Here is an 18,971-nt window from a genome sequence, read left to right as displayed (position 1 = left end):
TCCCATCCCTATTACAATGGCGCTTCTCGCTGCTGTGGAAAAACATCGCCAATCCAGGGGGTGAGAAAGCAGTCGCTAAACGCAGGCGGCCCCACCTGGCCCCGGCGTCCCGGCTGGCCGCAGAGAACAGAGCGCGCCCACTTCCCCGGCCCACCGGGTTCCTCAGGGTGTTTACACTAGCGCTCTACCAACGATGCCCAGGGTGAGTAAACAGGCCCATCCTTGTGAGGAGAAATTCACAGCAGCTATGTGAAGTGGAAAAAAGTCAATCATTGTCCTCCAGACTATGAGTCAGAATTTTAGAGAAACGGCACACACACACGCACACGCGCGCCAAACCGGGTCATATTTCCTGGGTAGTTACTTAATGTATATGAATAGAAACAGAGAAAAACTATTTTTCTTTAAAACAAAAAATGAGGTCTACTGCTTTCCTTTCCAGGAAAATGTTATGATTTCTCACCTAAAAAAAAAAAAGAAGAAGAAGAACAAAAAGAAGAAAAGAACTGGCACTGCAGACGTTAGGTGTTGCTACTTGGAACCTTGAAAAAAAAAATAAGAAGATGCCTTTATGTTTTTGCTACAGAAAGAATTCGGTAGAACTGTAAAGCTTGGAGCAATCTGTCTGAACACAATTAGGGTTCGGGTGGCTCTCCTGTCAGAATGAAGGCCAGTGGCCGGTGGTGCCCAGGAGTTATTGATGCCCAACTCTTCCTGGATTGTTTGCAGCTCCTCTCCCCTGCTCTCTGGCACTGCCACCATCTTCAGATGACTCAGGTTTCACCATGACTACACCATAAAAGCAGGGAACTGCCAGAAACTGTTGGAAAACAGACACATTCAGTCCCTGACAACTTAAAACTTTCTAATTCATAGAGGGGTTTTAGAAGGTAGCATTCTAATATGGGGCAAAATGCAAACGGAAAAGAGGTCAGCAAAAAGATGTCTCATGACAAAGCTATGTGCTAAATAAGGAAAAGTGAGAAAGTAGCACCTAGACACACTGTGGTTTGGGGAGTCCAGAAACTTGCTTTCCTCCCTTTCCTGTTCCACCCCTTTCTCTCCCTGCTGAACAGCTTGCAAAGGTCCTTATGTCGTTTCCTACAGGCAGCCTATCTTTAGTGTCCAACTTCCTTTGCAGGCAGGACTTAGGAAAGACCAAAAGTGTCTGTGTGGATCCCTGGGTGCTGACCTGTTCCTGACACAGCTGTTACTGCTGGTCTCCTCACCTCAGAGAGGAGGACCAGGGTCAAGGGTGGGCCAAGCACCAAGATCTAACTCAGTGCTTCTCACATGCCAGTTGTATGGGAATCACATGAAAACAGACACTGACTTGGCAGGTCTGGAGCAAGGACTGGGATTCTGCTTTACTTTAGAAGACAGTGGGCCATGGAAGCTCTACAAGTGGGGGCGATTTGGGGGCACTTTGATGAGCAAAGGCAATTAGGAACACTGAGAAAATTCTTCTCAATCTTTCAGTTCATAAAGGTGGATTAAGAAATTCAGGTGTATTCTAGAGGTAGACAAACATAAGAGGGACTGCAAAAGATTAGTTGATAATGTCGCCTCCCGAGAAGACTTACAGAAAGGCTTAGAACCACATTGTATAAAAGTAAATCTGTGTGAATTTTAAAGTAATGCCACCTTCCTGTTTATGCCCTCCTTCCAACAATACACATTTGTTGAAAGGCGTAGTCATGCAGAAATTTAGGCATATGGATTTGCATAGAGATGAGGCTATTACATGCCTGGTACAGAGTAGCTATTCAATAAAAATTTGTTAAAAGGATTAATGAAAAATGTTCATCTCAGAAGTGGGTTTTTTTAATTAAGAAAAATTGAAAATGAGGCCAGGCGTGGTGGCTCACACCTGTAATCCCAGCACTTTGGGAGACCGAGGCGGGTGGATCACCTAAGATCACGAGTTCGAGACCAACCTGACCAACACTGTGAAACCCCATCTCTACTAAAAGTACAAAATTAGCCAGGTGTGGATGGTGGCACATGCCTGTAATCCCAGCTACTCAGGATACTGAGGCAAGAGAATTGCTTGAACCCGGGCATTGGAGGTTGCAGTGAGCCGAGATCGCACCATTGCTCTCCAGCCTGGGCAACAAGAGCAAAACTCCGTCTCAAAAAAAAAAAGGAAAAAAGAAAGAAAACAAAGAAAAGAAAGGCTGAAAATGGGCCAGGCATGGCGGCTTACGCCTGTAATCCCAACACTATGGGAGACCGAGGCAGGCAAATCACTTGTGTCAGGAGTTCAAGACCAGCCTGGTCAAAATGGTGAAACCCTGTCTCTACTAAAAATACAAAAATTAGCCCAGCATGGTGGCACACGCCTGTAATAAAAGCTACTCGGAAGGCTGTGGCATGAGAATCACTTGAACCCAGGAGGTGGAGGCTGCAGTGAGTCAAGATCGTGCCACTGCACTCCAGTCTGGTTGACAGAGCAAGACTCTGTCTCAAAAGGAAACCTGAAAATGGTCTGAACATGTAACAATAAGATACTGGGTTTGCTATCATTTGGATGTTTGTCACCCAAAGCTCATGCTGAAATTTGATCCCCAGTGTTGGAGGAAGAGCACAATGTGAGGTGTTTGGGTCCTGTGGGTGGATCCTCATGAATAGATGAATGTCCTCCCTGGGGGTGGGGGTGAGTGAGTACTCAGTTCCCACAAGAACTGGTTGTTAAAAAGAGCCTGGCACCTCCCGCTTCTCTTGTTTCCTCTCTCACCATGGGATCTCTGCACATTAGCTCCCCTTCCCCTTTCACATGAGTGGAAGCAGCCTGAGGACCTCACCAGAAGCCAAGCAAATGCCAATGCCATGCTTCTTGAACAGCCTGCAGAATTGTAAGCCAAGTAAACCTTTTTTTTTTTTAATAAATTACCCAGCCTTGGGTACTACCTTATAGCAACACAAAACAGACAAAAACAGGATTAAATAAATTACAGTGTATCCATGCAATGGAATACTGAAATAATTAAAAACTATTTGTTTAATTGGAGCTTGTTTAATCATCTAGAGGCTAATAGTCATATGTTATTAAGGAGGGTATATTATTCTGTTCTCACCCTGCTAATAAAGACATACTTTATTATTTATAAAGGAAATTTATAAAGGAAAATTTATAAATTTTATATTTTAAAGGTAAGAGTAATTTATAAAGGAAAGAGATTTAATTGATTCACAGTTCCACATGGCTGGGAGGCCTCACAATTATGGTGGAAGACAAATGTGGAGTAAAGTCAAGTCTTACATGGTGGCAGGCAAAAGAGCATATGTAGAACTCCCCTTTATAAAACCATCATATTTCGTGAAACTTATTCACTATCACAAGAAAAGCATGGCAAAGACCCGCCCCCCTGATTCAATTACATCCCACTGGGTCCCTCCCATGACACTTGGGAATTATGAGAGCTACAATTCAAGATGAGATGTGGGTGGGGACACAGCCAAACCATATCAGAGGAGAAGTCTGTTTTATAAAACAGAATTTAAATTTCATTCTATTTTTATAAAAAATAAAGTGTGTTTATGTGTACATAGACATTACAGATCTATGTATTGAAGAAAGACTTGAAGGATATTCACCAAAATGTTAGTATCCTGGTGATTACCTGGATATGCCAAGTTTCCTACAATAAATATATATCTCCTTTAAGAAGAAAACAATAATAGTGATATTATTTTAGTAAATAATTTTTGAGAAGGCATCTTAGAAGCTCTTTTGAATAAAATTTCTGAATTTTGATACCAAAAATATCATCTATGCTTATTGCATGAAAACCAAATGGTCTCTTGGATAAGAATCCCACATTGTTCCTGTGTCCCTCCTGAGCTGTCTTTAGGGTGTTGATATGGTTTGGATCTGTGTCCCTGCCCAAATCTTATGTCAAATTGTAATCCCCAATGTTGGAGGTGGGGCCTGGTGGAAGGTGATTGAATCATGGGGCAGATTTCCCCTGTGGTGCTGTTCCTGTGACAGTCTTCATGAGATCTGGTGGTTTAAAAGTGTATGGCACTTCCCCCCACCTCTTTTGGTCCTTCTCCTGCCATGTAAGATGCCATGAACCCATATATCAGTCCGCTCCGCCATACTTTGGCAATGTTCAAGTTGAGACCATGAGTAAAAGCTCCCTGAGGCTTCCCTAGAAGCAGATGCTGACATGCTTCCTGTATAGCCTGTGGAACTGTGAGCCAATTAAATTTCTTCTGTTTATCAATTACCCAGTCTCAAGTTTTTGTTACTTTATAGAGCAATGCAAGAACAGAGTAATACAGATGTGGTTCAATGAGAAAGGCAGAACCACTACGAGTGAGACAGACCCTAAGCAATCATGGGAGCTGGTAGGGCAGTTTGTGCAGGCCATTGCCCCTGTGTGTGGTGTGGAGCATAACATAACTATGAGTCAGCCAGGGGAAAAAAGCTAAATGTGGGTAAGAATAAAGAAAAAACTGAGAAGTGGAATCCATGTCCATCTTACCACCTCCAACTTCCATGTCATGGGTAACCTGCAGGAGAAGCTAGTGTCCTTTGTCCAGAGCTGCATGTGCATTTGTCCCACAATTCAGAAAAACTGAAGGAAGACAGCCTCTGAGAAATAAAGGAGCTACAGGCCTGATTGTGGCCCTAAACCCACAAAAGTGAAGTAGCGCATTGGTAACAATATGGGCAAGTGTTCTCTCCTGCCTAGCACTCTAAACCAAGCTTCAGAAAGTAAAAAATACAGGTGTATGGCATACCCCACCTCCCCTTTATAGAGTCTGCTCTGCCCATGACACCAGCTGGGGGCTTCCCGGGGGCCACCTGAGTCCATGTCCCCATCAGATGGACATTGGGAGGGGTGAGACCAGGACTGGCAGGGAGCAGTTATTTGCCTTTCTAGTCTCCCTCCCCAGCCATGCACTTTTGCCTTTAGAAAAATGATGGGGAAAACCTTGGCTCCTTTGTTCAGAAAGTGTTAATTGCCTGTGGGTTCTGGTGGCTGGGGAGAAGAGCAGGAAAGCAGAGTGCAGGTGGGTGGCTGAAAGGGAAGAGGGGAGGAACAGGGCAGAAACATGAAGGTGACCCTATCTAGCCCCCTGGAGAAGGGGTGAGAGGTCAGGTAGAGTAGCTGCTCAGTACACAAAATGTTGAAAGATAAGAAAAAAAAAAAAAAGGAAAAAAAAGAAATCTCCTACAGTCTTACCACTACCCAGAGACAAGCATTATTTCATTTTATTGTATTTCCTTTCTCTCTTTCTCTCTCCACATAATTTGCTGGTATCCTTTTTAAGGAGTAATTACGTTATAAACATAATACAACTTTGTATCCTACTTTTCCCACTTAATTATTCCATCATAAGCATTTCTTCATGTTTTACAAACCTTTTTTAGATAAAATGTTCATCAGCTGCAGGCCAGGCGCGGCGGCTCACACCTGTCTGTAATCCCAGCACTTTGGGAGGCCGAGGCGGGCAGATCACCTGGGGTCAGGAGTCCGAGACCAGCCTGACAAATATGGAGAAACCCCGTCTCTACTAAAAATACAAAATTAGCCGGACGTGGTGGCACATGCCTGTAATTCCAGCTACTCAGGAGGCTGAGGCAGGAAAATTGCTTGAACCTGGGAGGCAGAGGTTGCAGTGAGCCGAGATTGCGCCACTGCACTCCAGCCTGGGCAACAAGAGTGAAACTCCGTCTCAAAAAAAAAAAAAAAAGTTCATCAGCTGCATAATAAAACAAACAAAAGGAATAAAAACATTTTCAGAAATGGAATGACTCAGAAACTTTGCCTTTCACAAATTCATTTTAGGAAGTTACTTTAGGAGGACATATTTAGCAACCCACTGAAATAAGCCAAGAAAAAGGGAAATGTATATATAACCCCAGAAAAAAATGATGAAGAGAGAACTTGTAATAGGAAGAATTCCAGGGGTAAGGTCTTAAGGGAAGTAAAAGGGATCTTTTTTTTTTTTTTTTTTTTTTTTTTTGAGACGGAGTCTCACGCTGTTGCCCAGGCTGGAGTACAGTGGCACGATCTCGGCTCGCTGCAAGCTCCGCCTCCCGGGTTCCCGCCATTCTCCTGCCTCAGCCTCCTGAGTAGCTGGGACTACAGGCGCCCGCCACCGCGCCCGGCTAATTTTTTGTATTTTTAGTAGAGACGGGGTTTCACTGTGGTCTCGATCTCCTGACCTTGTGATCCGCCCGCCTCGGCCTCCCAAAGTGCTGGGATTACAGGGTTGAGCCACCGCGCCCGGCCAGTAAAAGGGATCTTAATAGATGTACATAATGAAATACAAGAAAACTGAGACTATGATAAAGTAAAATAGTGCAGTAAAAAGGAAGGGAATTTAGAAATTCAAGGGAAAAGCGAACACTGAATAAAAAAGAAAATATCATGATTCATTAGTTGGCTTTGCAGTGAAAAATAATTATTTAGTCGTGTTGATGTAAGTATGGTTTATTGATTTATAACAGAATAAAAGTATTGACAAAGAAGATTTAATTACACTGTTTCACCATTTCTAAAATACATGTTTTTCACATTTTTAACATTTCTGATCTTACAATCAATGGTGTCATAATAATAATCGACAATATATTTTCTTTCTTGGTATTAAAGTAAGTGGAATATCTTAAATTTTATGAAATATGTGAAATACACAATGTTTACAAAACAGAATGTAAATGGTGTTAATACTTAAAAATTTAAAAAGCACAGATGACAAAAATTTACAAAGTCAAAGAGGGATGAAGAATTAAAGCACTGACTGAGACACTAAGAACCTTATAAAGTAAAAAAAAAGTGTCTACAGTTTTCTTGGATCAAGAAATATGTCATAAGCATATTAAGACTATAAAGTAGTCTAAGGATATAAGAAAAACTGAACCAAAGTGGTTTTCCCACTTTTATACACTCAATATAACACACTGGCCACCAAAATGCATAGAAGAGGTTCCCCCACGCTGACCAAGCAATCAATTCTCTGGCAGATTCTACAGCAGACTCAGCTGAGCATCATCTAAGTCAATTCAATCCCAACACAAACTACCTGGAAATAGCAGCAGATCCCATATGTTGAGGGTTCCTTCCCATAAGACTGCCCCCAACCTCAGATGCCAATCACAAACTCAGGTTGTGACCTGTGCTTCTGATCCAACAGCTATAAATTGGGGTTCCCACAATCCCATCCTCGGGTTTGGTTAATTTGCTACAGCAGCTCACAGAACTCTGGGAAGCTATTTATGTTTCCCAGTTTATTAATAAAGGGTATAAGAAATGACCTCTGGGCCGGGCGCGGTGGCTCAAGCCTGTAATCCCAGCACTTTGGGAGGCCGAGGCAGGCGGATCACAAGGTCAGGAGATCGAGACCACAGTGAAACCCCGTCTCTACTAAAAATACAAAAAATTAGCCGGGCGCGGTGGCGGGCGCCTGTAGTCCTAGCTACTCAGGAGGCTGAGGCAGGAGAATGGCGTGAACCCAGGAGGCGGAGCTTGCAGTGAGCCGAGATCGCGCCACTGCACTCCAGCCTGGGCAACAGCGTGAGACTCCATCTCAAAAAAAAAAAAAAAAAAAAAAAAAAAAAAAAGAAATGACCTCTGCCAATGCTAGTTTGGAAGTTGGAAAATGTCACCCAATGGAATAATTTATAAACAAACGAATTAATTAATTAACAGAAGCAGTTGGACTTGGTGGCTCATGCCTATAATCCCACCACTTTGGGAGGCTGAGGCAGGAGTACTGCTGGAGCTCAGGAGTTCGAGACCAGCCTGGTCTCGAACATAGCAAAACCTTGTCTCTACTAAAAATCAAAAAAATTAGGCAGATGTGGTGGTGCGTGGCTATAGTCCCAGCTACTTAGGAAGCTGAGGCAGGAGGATCATTTGAGCCTGGGAGATTGAGGCTGCAGTGAGCTTGATCACACCACTGCACTCCAGCCTGAGTGACAGAAGGAACCCTGTCTCAGAAAAAAGAAAAGAAACTCTGAGAACCCTATAATCCAGGAATTTTTATGGAAGCTTCATCAAATAGGAATAATTATTAATGCCATCTCCAGCCCTTCTCCCTTCTCCAGAGAATGAGGGTGGGCTGGAAGTTCCAGGCTTCTAATCATAGCCTGATCTTTCTGGTGACCAGCCTCTATCCAGCAGCCTACCAAGAGTTACCTGATTAGTACAAAAGACTCTCTTATTGCCCAGAAAATTCCAAGGGATTTAGGAGCTCTGTGTCAGATGCTAACATTCAGGAAATTACAAATGTCTTTGGAGTTTTGTGTCAGGAACCAGAGCAGAGACCAAATATTAGAACAAAAGATTATCCTAGCACCACTATCTAAAAAGGTATTAAGAACTCTGTTTCAAGAACCAGAGCAGAAACCAAACATTAAAACGAAAGAGTCTCCTAGCACTCCTATTGCTCAGGAAACTACAAGAGTTTTAAGAACTCTGTGCCAGGGACTAGGGGGCAGAGACCAATATGTGTATTTTTTATTGCACAACAGCCAATTAGAAATTAAAATACTAATATATTATCATAAATATCAGAGTAAAAGCAAAGGTATTTTTTTCAAAAAAAAAAAAAAAAAATCTACCAGACAAAAAGGAATCACAGTTTGAGTTCTTACAAAGTTTCTAGTGTTCTTCTAGTGCATGATTTTAATTATTATATTTTGAACAGCAAAGTACTATCTGGGGAAGATACATTAATCTGAGATTACATCTACCAATGCCAACTGGGAATTTGTTGCCTAATGGGACAATTTGTAAACTTATTAATCTATTAATCAGCAAAGAAACAACCTCAAAATTACACCGACAATAAACTTCTGCTTCAGATACCAAGTTTGCAGGCCAGCTGAGGCAGATCACACTTTGTGTTTCTTCTTCTCCTCAGAAAAGTAGTCTGGGAGAAGGATGGCCTTCTTGTGGTCATGGTAGAAGCACAAGAGAACAAGCTCCACTGCTCAAGCACATTTTAGGTCCTGTTTACCTGACATCTGTGAAGATCCTGTTGCCCAAAGCAAGTTTCATGGTCAAGGACCAAGTCAAGAATGGGTAGCATACTCCACCTTTTGGTTAGAGGAACTGCAAACTTAATTATGTGGTAAAGGATATGGATGGGAGAAAATTGGGACAAATAATTCAATCTACCACAGACAGTTACCAAAATCTGCCAAAAAGCTGTGTTCTGTTCATCAAGACAATGTTTTCACGAAGGACAATTAGCCTATCAAGGAAGAAAGGTAAAAACAAGGAAGGAAGGAAGGTAAAAACAAGGAAGGAAGAAGGAAGGAAGGAAAGAAAGAAAGGAGGGAAGGAGGGAGGGAGGGAAGGAGGAAGGGAAGGAAGGAGAAAACAATGTGGAGGCTCCTCAAAAAATTAAAAATAGAACTACCATATGATCCAGCAATCACATTTCTCAATATATATCAAAAAGAACTGAAATTAGTCTCAAAGAGAGATCTGAACTCCCATATTCACTGTAGCATTGTTCACAATAGCCAAACTATGATATCAACCTAAATGCCCATTAGCAGATAGTGATATGCTTTGGCTGTGTCCCCACCCATCTCATCTTGAATTGTAACTCCCACAGTTTCCAAGTGTCAGGGGAGGAACCCAGTGGGAGGTAATTGAATCATGGGAGCAGGTCTTTCCCATGCTGTTCTCATGATAGTGAATAAATCTCATGAGATCTGGTGGTTTTAAAAACGGGAGTTTCATTGCACACGTTCTCTCTCTTTGCCTGCCGCCATCCATGTAAGATGTGACTTGCTCCTCCTTGCCTTCCACCGTGATTGTGAGGCCTCCCCAACCACATGGAACTGTAAGTCCATTAAACCTCTTTCTTTTGTAAATTGCCCAGTCTCAGGTATGTCTTTATCAGCAGTGTGAAAACGGGCTAATACAGTAAATTGGTACCAGCAGAGAGCACACTGCTGAAAAGGTACCCAGAAATGTGGAAGTGACTTTGGAACCGGGTAACAGGCAGAAGTCAGAACAGTTTGGAGGACTCAGAAGAAGACAGGAAAATGTGGGAAAGTTTGGAGCTTCCTAGAGACTTGTTGAATGGCTTTGACCAAAATATTGACATGCACAATGAATTCCAGGCTGAGGTGGTCTCAGACTGAGATGAGGAACTTGTTGGGAACTGGAGTGAAGGTGATTCTTGTTATGTTTTAGCAAAGAGACTGGTGGCATTTTGTCCCTGCCCTAGAGATTTCTGGAACTTTGAACTTGAGATAGATGATTTAGGGTATCTGGTGGAAGAAATTTCCAAGCAGCAAAGCATTCAAGGGGTGACTTGGGTACTGTTAAAGGCATTCAGTTTCAAAAGGGACACAGAGCATAGAAGTTTGGAAAATATGAAGCCTGACAATGCAATAGAAAAGAAAATCCCATTTTCTGAGGAGAAATTCAAATCGGCTGCAGAAATTTGCATAAGTAATGAGGAGCCGAATGTTAATCACCAAGACAATGGGGAAAATGTCTCCAGGGCATGCCAGAGACCTTTGCAGCAGCCCCTCCCATCACAGGCCCGGAAGCTTAGGAGGAAGAAGTGATTTCATGGGCTGGGCCCAGGGTCCCTGTGCTGTGAGAAGCCTAGGGACTTGGTGCCCTGTGTCCCAGCCACTCTAGCCACTCTAGTGGCTAAAAGGGGCCAATGTAGAGCTCCGGCCGTCGTTTCAGAGGGTGCAAACCTCAGCCTTGGCAGCTTCCACGTGGTGTTCAGCCTGCAGGTGCACAGAAGTCAAGAATTAAGGTTTGGGAACCTCTGCCTAGATTTCAGAAGATGTATAAAAATGCCTGGATGCCCAGGCAGAAGTTTGTTGTAGGGGTGGTGTCCTCATGGAGAACCTCTGCTAGGGCAAGAACCTGTGAAGGGAAATGGGGCGGTGGGAGTCCCCACACAGATTCCCTACTGGGGCACTGCCTAGTGGAGCTGTGAGAAGAGGACCACATCCTCCAGACCCCAGAATAGTGGATCCACCCACAGCTTGCACCGTGTGCCTAGAAAAGCCACAGACACTCAACACCAGCCAGTGAAAGCAGCCGGGAGGAAGGCTGTACCCTGCAAAGCCACAGGAGTGGAACTTCCCAAGACTATGGGAACCCACCTCTTGCATCAGCATGACCTGGATGTGAGACATGGAGTCAAAGGAAATCATTTTGAACCTTTAAGATTTGACTGCCTGACTAGATTTTGGACTTGCATGGGACCTGTAGCCCCTTTGTTTTGGGCAATTTCTCCCATTTGAAATGGCTGTATTTACCCAATGCCTGCACCTCCATTGTATCTAGGAAGCAACTAATCTGCTTTTGATTTTACAGGTTCATAGGCAGAAAGGACTTGCTTCATCTCAGATGAGACTTGGGACTGTGGACTTTTGAGTTAATGCTGAAGTAAGTCTTTAGGGGACTGCTGGAAAGGCATGACTGGTTTTGAAATGAGATTTGGGAGGGGTCAGGGTGGAATGATATGGTTTGACTGTGTCCCAACCTATATCTCATCTTGAATTTCCACATGTTGTGCGAAGGTCCCAATAGGAGGTAATTGAATCATGGTGGGGGGATCTTTCCTGTGCTGTTCTCATGATAATGAATAAGTCTCATGAGATCTGATGGTTTTTAAAATCGGAGTTTCCAGCCAGTTGTGGTGGCTCAGGCCTGTAATCCCAGCACTTTGGGAGGCTAAGGTGGGCAGATCACCTGAGGTCAGGAGTTTGAGACCAGCCTGGCCAACATGGTGAAACCCTGTCTCTACTAAAAATATAAAAATTAGCCAGGCGTGGTGGTGTGCACCTGTAATCCCAGCTACTCAGGAGGCTGAGACAGGAGAATCACTTGAACCCGGAAGGTGAAGGTTGCAGTGAGCCCAGATTGCACCATTACACTCCAGCCTTGGTGACAAAAGCGAAACTCCATCTCAGAAAAAAAAAAAAAGTGGAAGTTTCCCTGCACAAGCTCTCTCTTTGCCTGCTGCCATCTGTGAAAGACATGACTTGCTCCTCCTTGCCTCCCACCATGATTGTGATACCTCCTTAGTCACATGGAACTGTAAGTCCATTAAGCCCTTTTTACTGTATAAATTACCCAGTCTTGGTGTATCTTTATCAGCAGCATGAAAACAGACTAATACAATAATACTGTATTGTATTCTTGAAATATGCTTTGGCTTAAAGAGTGGATCTTAAACGTTCTCACCACATACACACACACACACACACACAAATGGTAACTGTAAGGTGATGGATGTTATAATTAGCTTGCTTATGGTCATTATTCCACAATGTATATCAAACATCACATACATCACATTGTATTCCTTAAATATATAAAATTTTGTCAATTACACCTCAATATCACTGGGGTAAAAAAGAGAGGATGGAACGAAGCCATGGATTTAAATGGACTTTTGGTTTTCAGACACTTCCTATGTAATTACCAACTTGTCTTACGAGGGAGCACTGCAGATGGGGCACTAAAAAGCTATCCACTCCTTCCTTCTGCTGTGGATTCCTTTGCCAGAGTCTGGAAAGCTAAAATAGGCAACTTTCTAGGCTCAATCCAGCTAGACGTGTCCATGTATGGTAATCCTTGACAAAGAGATGTAAAATGAAGACTGAAGAGAAAGCATTCTCTTCCTGAATGGAGACAACACCTCAAGGGAACTAGCCTTTGGCTCTTCCACTTTTGTCCTGCCCAGAACCCAGGCACCATGCTTTGAAACTCAGAAGATGAATGACACCCAAGAAGGGAAGATTGGAATGAGAGGTAGAAAACACTGGATCACTAAGTGCACAATAAAGCAGCTGTAGCAGCCCTGGACTGGGCCAAATGCCCTCTTCCCCATCAATCCATCTCTTTGCAGGAAGGACCTCCTGACTAAGTACCAGACTTTCAGGCATGGACCTTTCCCCCAGAGGACTCTCCCTTTGGGTAAGATTGGCCAGCTGCATGGAGAGTCTACCATTGCCTCAAAGCTCTCTCTGCAGCCACTGCCCTTTCACTGCTCATCCAGAACACAAAAGCTCATTTTTCACATCCTGTCCGCCCCCACAAAATACAACAAACACACCCTTCAGGTCAGTGATTTCTACCAAGGTTAAGCCGTCTTTGCCTAGGGGCAATTTCCGCACCTACTCTTAAATACTTTTCTTTCAAGTATGCCACGCCCTTCCACTGGCACATTTTAGTCAAAGGTATCATCAATCAAGCTTCAACGGCTGTTAAAAGATTATATTTACCTCCTTATGCAAAAATGTGTTTGCCTGTTGAACTTCTAGCAAATCAGATTTCTTCAAAAAGGAATTGTATAAAGAAAAAGAATAAAAAATAATACACGTACATAAATCTGCATGTAATATATTTAGAAAATAGTCGTAGAAATATAAAAATGGCTTGAAATGGCAACAAACCAAATAGAAATGAATCACAAATTCACTCATATCTCTGGGTTTGTGGTCTTGGCTTTACTTTCTTAGGTTACCTGCCCCAGATCTTGGGCTGAATCCTTTATCAGCCACGTATAGTTTTATTTTCCTCTAAAACAAAACACTATCATAAACTTTCCACGTAAAATGTGGTTCACCAAAACCACACTGAAAAACATCTATACCCGGGCGTGGTGACTCATGCCTGTATTCCCAGCACTTTGGGAGGCCAAGGGAGGCAGATCACCTATAGTCAGGAGTTCGAGACCAGCCTGGCCAACATGGTGAAACCCCATCTCTACTAAAAACACAAAAATTAGCTGGGCGTGGTGGCTCGTGCTTATAATCCCAGCTACTCAAAGGCTGAGGCACGAGAATCATTTGAACCCAGGAGGCAGAGGTTGCAGTGAGCTGAGATTATGCCACTGCACTCCAGCCTAGACAACAAAGGGAGACTCCATCTCAAAAAAAAAAGAAAAGAAAAACATCTATGATTTTTCTCTCATTTGTTTTCTCTATTTTTTTCTCATTTGTTTTCTCTATTGTTGCTAGTATTAAAATATGAAATGCTGCCTTTCCCTGCTTGATAAAATATTAAACTTTTTTTTTAATTATCCAAGGGTACAGGATTAAGGACATTTTAATTGTAAACTGCAGAAACCTTTAGAAGTGGGCTTTAAAAATTTTTGGAATATAACTTTTTTTCTCCAAAACTTATATTAACAATGGTGATTCCTTTACATTTCACATGACATTCTACAAGCAAAATATACTTCGTCAGACTCAGTTCTGACATTATCTCATCCATCCTGGCTGGACTTGCTTTGCCATGCAGTCCCCACTTCAGGACTCGCCCTGAGCCTGTGTCTTTCACACACTTGCCACATTTTCACTTCTGCTCACCCTCCCAGGCTCAGCTCTAAAAATAGTAAAAGAATTTTTAGCTGGAAACATGGGCACCCAAAATTAACTACATTTCCCAGTCTTACTTGCAGCTGAGTGTGGCCACGGAGTTGTTAGTGAAAATAGTGTGTGCATCCTCTGGGAAATGTCCCCAAAGGGAGGAGGCATTTCTTTTCCCTTTCTTTCCCTCTTTCCTTCTAGTGGAATACAGACATGGTGGCTGGAGCTGAAGCAGCCATCTAGAACCAGCAGTTGAGTTTAGAAAAGGAGGCCATGCCAGCCGGGCGCGGTGGCTCATGCCTGTAATCCCAGCACTTTGGGAAGTCGAGGCGGGGGGATCACATGAGGTCAGGAGTTCAAGACCAGCCTGGTCAACATGGCGAAACCCGTCTCTACTAAAAATACAAAAATTAGCTGGGTGTGGCACGCACGTGTAATCCCAGCTACTTGGGAGACTGAGGCAGGAGAATTGTTTGAACTGGAAGGTGGAGGTTGGAGTAAGCCGAGATCGCACTACTACATTCCAGCCTGGGCAACAAGAGTGGAACTCCGTCTCAAAAAAAAAAAAAAAAAGTAAAAGTAAAAAAGAAAAGGATGCCCAATGATAGAAGTCTAAGTCCCTGACTCCTCTGGAGTTCTTTTTTTTTTCTTTTTGAAGTGTCTGGCTCTGTCACTCAGGCTGGAGTGTAATGGCTGGATCATAGTTCACTGCAGCCTCGAACTCCTGGGCTCAAGTGATCCTCCCACCTCAGCCTCAGCCTGCCCATGGGGACTACATGCCACCACACCTGAATAACCTTATTTATTTTTAGTAGAGACAAGGTCTCACTGTGTTACCCAGGCTGGTCTTGAACTCCTGAGCTGAAGCAATTGCACCTCGGCTTCCCAAAGCATTGGGATTACAGGTGTAAGACATCACGCCTGGCTCCTCCGGACTTCTTTTTTCTTTTTCTTTTTCTTTAAAAAAAAAAAACAAAAAAACAAAAAAAAACTAGGGTCTGGCTGTGTTGCCCAGGCTGGAGTGCAGTGGAGTGATCTCAGCTCACTGCAATCTCTGCCTCCTGGGCTCAAGCAATCCTCCCACCTCAGCTTCCCAAGTAGCTGAAACCACAGGTGCCTGCTAGTACGCCCAGTTAATGTTTTGTGTTTTTTGTAGAGACAGGGTTTCACCATGTTGCCCAGCTTGGTCCCAAACTCCAGAGCTCAAGTGATCTGCCCGCCTCGGCCTCCAAAAGTGCTGGGATTACAGGCATAAGTCACCACTCCCCCACCCTCCTCTGGACTTCTTGTGAGAGAAATAAACATCTATCTTGTTTAAGCCATTGCAACTTTGAGATTTCTATTACTCATAGAAAGAGATAACTAATATACTACATGTATATCAATTTGCCATGTATCCTTCAGTCTATCTGCAAGTTCTCATTTCTCTTCCATTGATTTATTTATCACTGGGCCAAACACCTCATGCTTTAACTAATATAACTTTGTGTTAGGTTTTGATATCTAATAGGCAAATCTCCACCCTTAGTTCTCTTTCAGAATTGTTTTTGACTGTTCTTAGACTATTACTTCTCCATTTGAATTTTAGTCTGTCTAGTTCCAGAGGGAAAAGTGTGATGGCATTTTTATTGCCATGATGTTTCCATTTAACTTGTAGATTAACTTAGAATCAACACCTTTATGAAACTGAATGTTCCTATACATGAGCATGGTATAGTTCCATATTGATGTTTTTGCGTACTACAATAATATTTCATACTTTACTCCATAAATGTCTACGTATCCTGTGTCAGATTTATAGACCTAACGTTCTCGTAAATGGTGCATTTTATTTTATTTCATTACCTGATGGGTTATTGGTGATATACAAGATTTTTTGCATTTTGGGCTTGTATTCAACAACCCTACTGAACTCTTCACTGAACTCTTATAAGTTCCTAAAAGTATGTCTGTAAAGCCTCTTGAATTTTCTTTCTTTCTTTTTTTATTTTGAGACAGGGTCTTGCTTTGTCACCCAGGCTGGAGTGAAGTGGCACAATCACAGCTCACTGTAGCTTCAAACTCCTGGGCTTAAGCAATCCTCCCACCTTAGCCTCCCAAGTAGCTGGGACTATAGGCATGAGCCACCATGCCTGGCTAATTTTTTGTATTTTTAGTAGAGACAGGGTTTCACCATATTGCCCAGGCTGGTCTCAAACTCCTGAGCTCAAGCAATCTGCCTGCTTCGGCTTCTCAAAGTGTTAGGATTACAGGCGTGAGCCACCACGCATGGCTCTCTTGAATTTTCTATTAATTTGTTTCCATAAAGCAACCACAGGGAAATGAAAAAAGTAAAAGTGTGAATACACTTTGAGTGTGAATAGCACTAAGAGTCTCAAAACAGAAGAGTAGGATAAGTAAGAAGTTCAGGTGCCAGTCATAAAGCCTCATCAATAACACAGCAACAGGACTAACAAGGCAACTTTGGAATACTGAGCAAGGATATAAAATAGCTCACCTCAGGGGGAAAGGCTAGCACTGGAACCAGAAGTCAGGCCATGAAAGACAAGAGCTGGAGTGGAAGGAGGGAGGGAAGGGGAGAGTCTGGAAAGATTCAAGCACCAGAGGCAGTAGCTCAACCAGACAACAACGTCACTCCCATGGAGGTCATTTATGGCAGATCAATTTGTCAGTCTCCAAAATGGAGTTTGTTCAATCTAAAGAGCTTAAGAGCAAAAGTTTCTTTATTTTGGTTGAGACACTGGCCTTCCCCTCCCAATACTGGAGGTAATACCATTACAAAGGAGAAAAGAGTAAAGTGGAAGAGAAAAGATCTGGATCCTCACCTCACCAGGGAAGGACCCCTAAAAGCCAATTCACCCTGAAACCTTTGACTTCTCATAAACAGTGAAAAGTAAAGATAATTCTCTTGGGCTGCAGTGTCTCTCCAGGGACCGTAGTTAATACATTCTTTACAATTCCCATCACCACTTCTGGATTCTTTGGTGTTTTGTTTTGTTTTGTTTTTTAATCTTTGTTACATGTTTATATGGGTTTTCAGAAATGACTCAAAATTTTAGAGTGTGACCCCTCTTCATTCCAGATGTCTATCTAAGGACCCCTGGAATAACATTAAGATAATAATTTTCCTCAATAAGACACTTAGTTTTTTGTGTATGAAGGTCTAAAGCAGAAATGAAGAATAGCAGTTGGGGCTGAAGGTCCATAAGGTGACAGACACTTGAGTTCATCTACATTTTACATTCTGAATACAGGAAAAGCCTGCTGCAGATGGTCATCATCATGCCAGTGTCCATAGAACTCAGTCAGAACACTGTCCAGGTTCCCTAGCAGCTGCCATTCTGCACCAGCCTGCCACCTAGTGGTCAAGGAAGTTGATGCAACATATTATTGGAGATACTACATGAACCCCACATAGCCTCATCCTTTTCTCGTGTCTCAGAGTTAATGATTACTGGGTAAAATCAAGGGAAAGAGAACATATATTTCTGTTACAAACCAGCAGCAGTGGCTTGCACCTGTAATCCCAACACTTTGGCAAGCCGAGATGGGAGGATCGCTTGAGGCCAGGAACTCAAGACCAGCCTGATCAATATAGCAAGACCCCATCTCTATACATTTAAAATTTAAAAATTATATATATATAAATTTTACATGTGTATACATGTATATACATATATGCATATATATACACCAACATGGCCAACATGGTGAAACCCTGTCTCTATAAAAAATACAAAAATTAGCTGGGTGAGGTGATGCACACTTGTAATCCCAGCTACTTGGGAGGCTGAGAGAGGAGAATCGCTTGAGTCCAGGAGATCGAGTTTGTAGTGAGCCAAGATGACACCACTGCACTATAGCCTGAGTGACAGAGTGAGACTCCATTTCAAAATTAAAAAAAAAAAAAAGATATGTCTGTAACAATGTTTCTTAGTCCATTCAGGCTGCTGTAACAAAATAGACACAAACACAGAAATTTATTTCTTACAGTTCTGGAGGCTGGGAAGTCCAAGATCAAGGTACTAGTGGATTCAGTGTCTGGTAAGGACCCTTTCCTAGTTCATAGATAATACTTCCTTGCTGTGTCTTCACATGGTAGAAGGGGCAAGGCAGTTCTCTTGGGGCCTCTTTTATGAGGGCACTAATCTCATTCATGAGGACTCTGCCCTCATGACCTAATCACCTCCAAAAGGCTCCACCTCCTAATACCACCATATTGGTGATTAGGTTTCAACATACAAATTTGGGGTAGTGGGTGGAGGGACATAAACATTCATACCAGAGCACAGTGTGACAATGGTAATACAGTTATTGATAAAACTAAGATGCTCCTAATTGTAAAAAAAAAAAAAAAAAAAAAAAAAAAAAAGTAATTTTTTTTTCAGACTGAGTCTTGCTCTGTTGCTCAGGCTGGAGAGCAGTGGCACAATCTCAGATCACTGCAACCTCCGCCTCCCAGGTTCAAGCTATTCTCCTGCGTCAGCCTCCCTACTAGCTGGGATTACAGGTGTGTACCATCACACCTGGCTAATTTTTGTATTTTGAGTAGAGACAGGGTTTCACCATGTTGGCCAGGCTGGTCTCGAACCCTTAACCTCAAGTGATCTGCCTGCCTTGGCCTCTCAAAGTGCTGAAATTACAG

The 18,971-nt window shown here is 42.8% G+C and overlaps 1 long non-coding RNA gene across 1 annotated transcript; it reads left to right on the top strand.

Annotated features, from left to right (window-relative positions):
- Window positions 1–55: 55 nt before the first annotated feature.
- Window positions 56–1,800, top strand: LOC126952153 (uncharacterized). The gene is made up of 2 exons (XR_007724807.1): window positions 56–202; window positions 443–1,800. It is a non-coding gene; the product is annotated as an uncharacterized LOC126952153 (long non-coding RNA).
- The last annotated feature ends 17,171 nt before the right edge of the window (window positions 1,801–18,971 follow it).

Source organism: Macaca thibetana, chromosome 4, assembly GCF_024542745.1.
Source record: "Macaca thibetana thibetana isolate TM-01 chromosome 4, ASM2454274v1, whole genome shotgun sequence".
Classification (NCBI taxonomy): Eukaryota; Metazoa; Chordata; class Mammalia; order Primates; family Cercopithecidae; genus Macaca; species Macaca thibetana.
The sequence above is the reverse complement of the archived record's forward strand: the minus strand, read 5'-3'. Positions and strand labels throughout refer to the sequence as shown.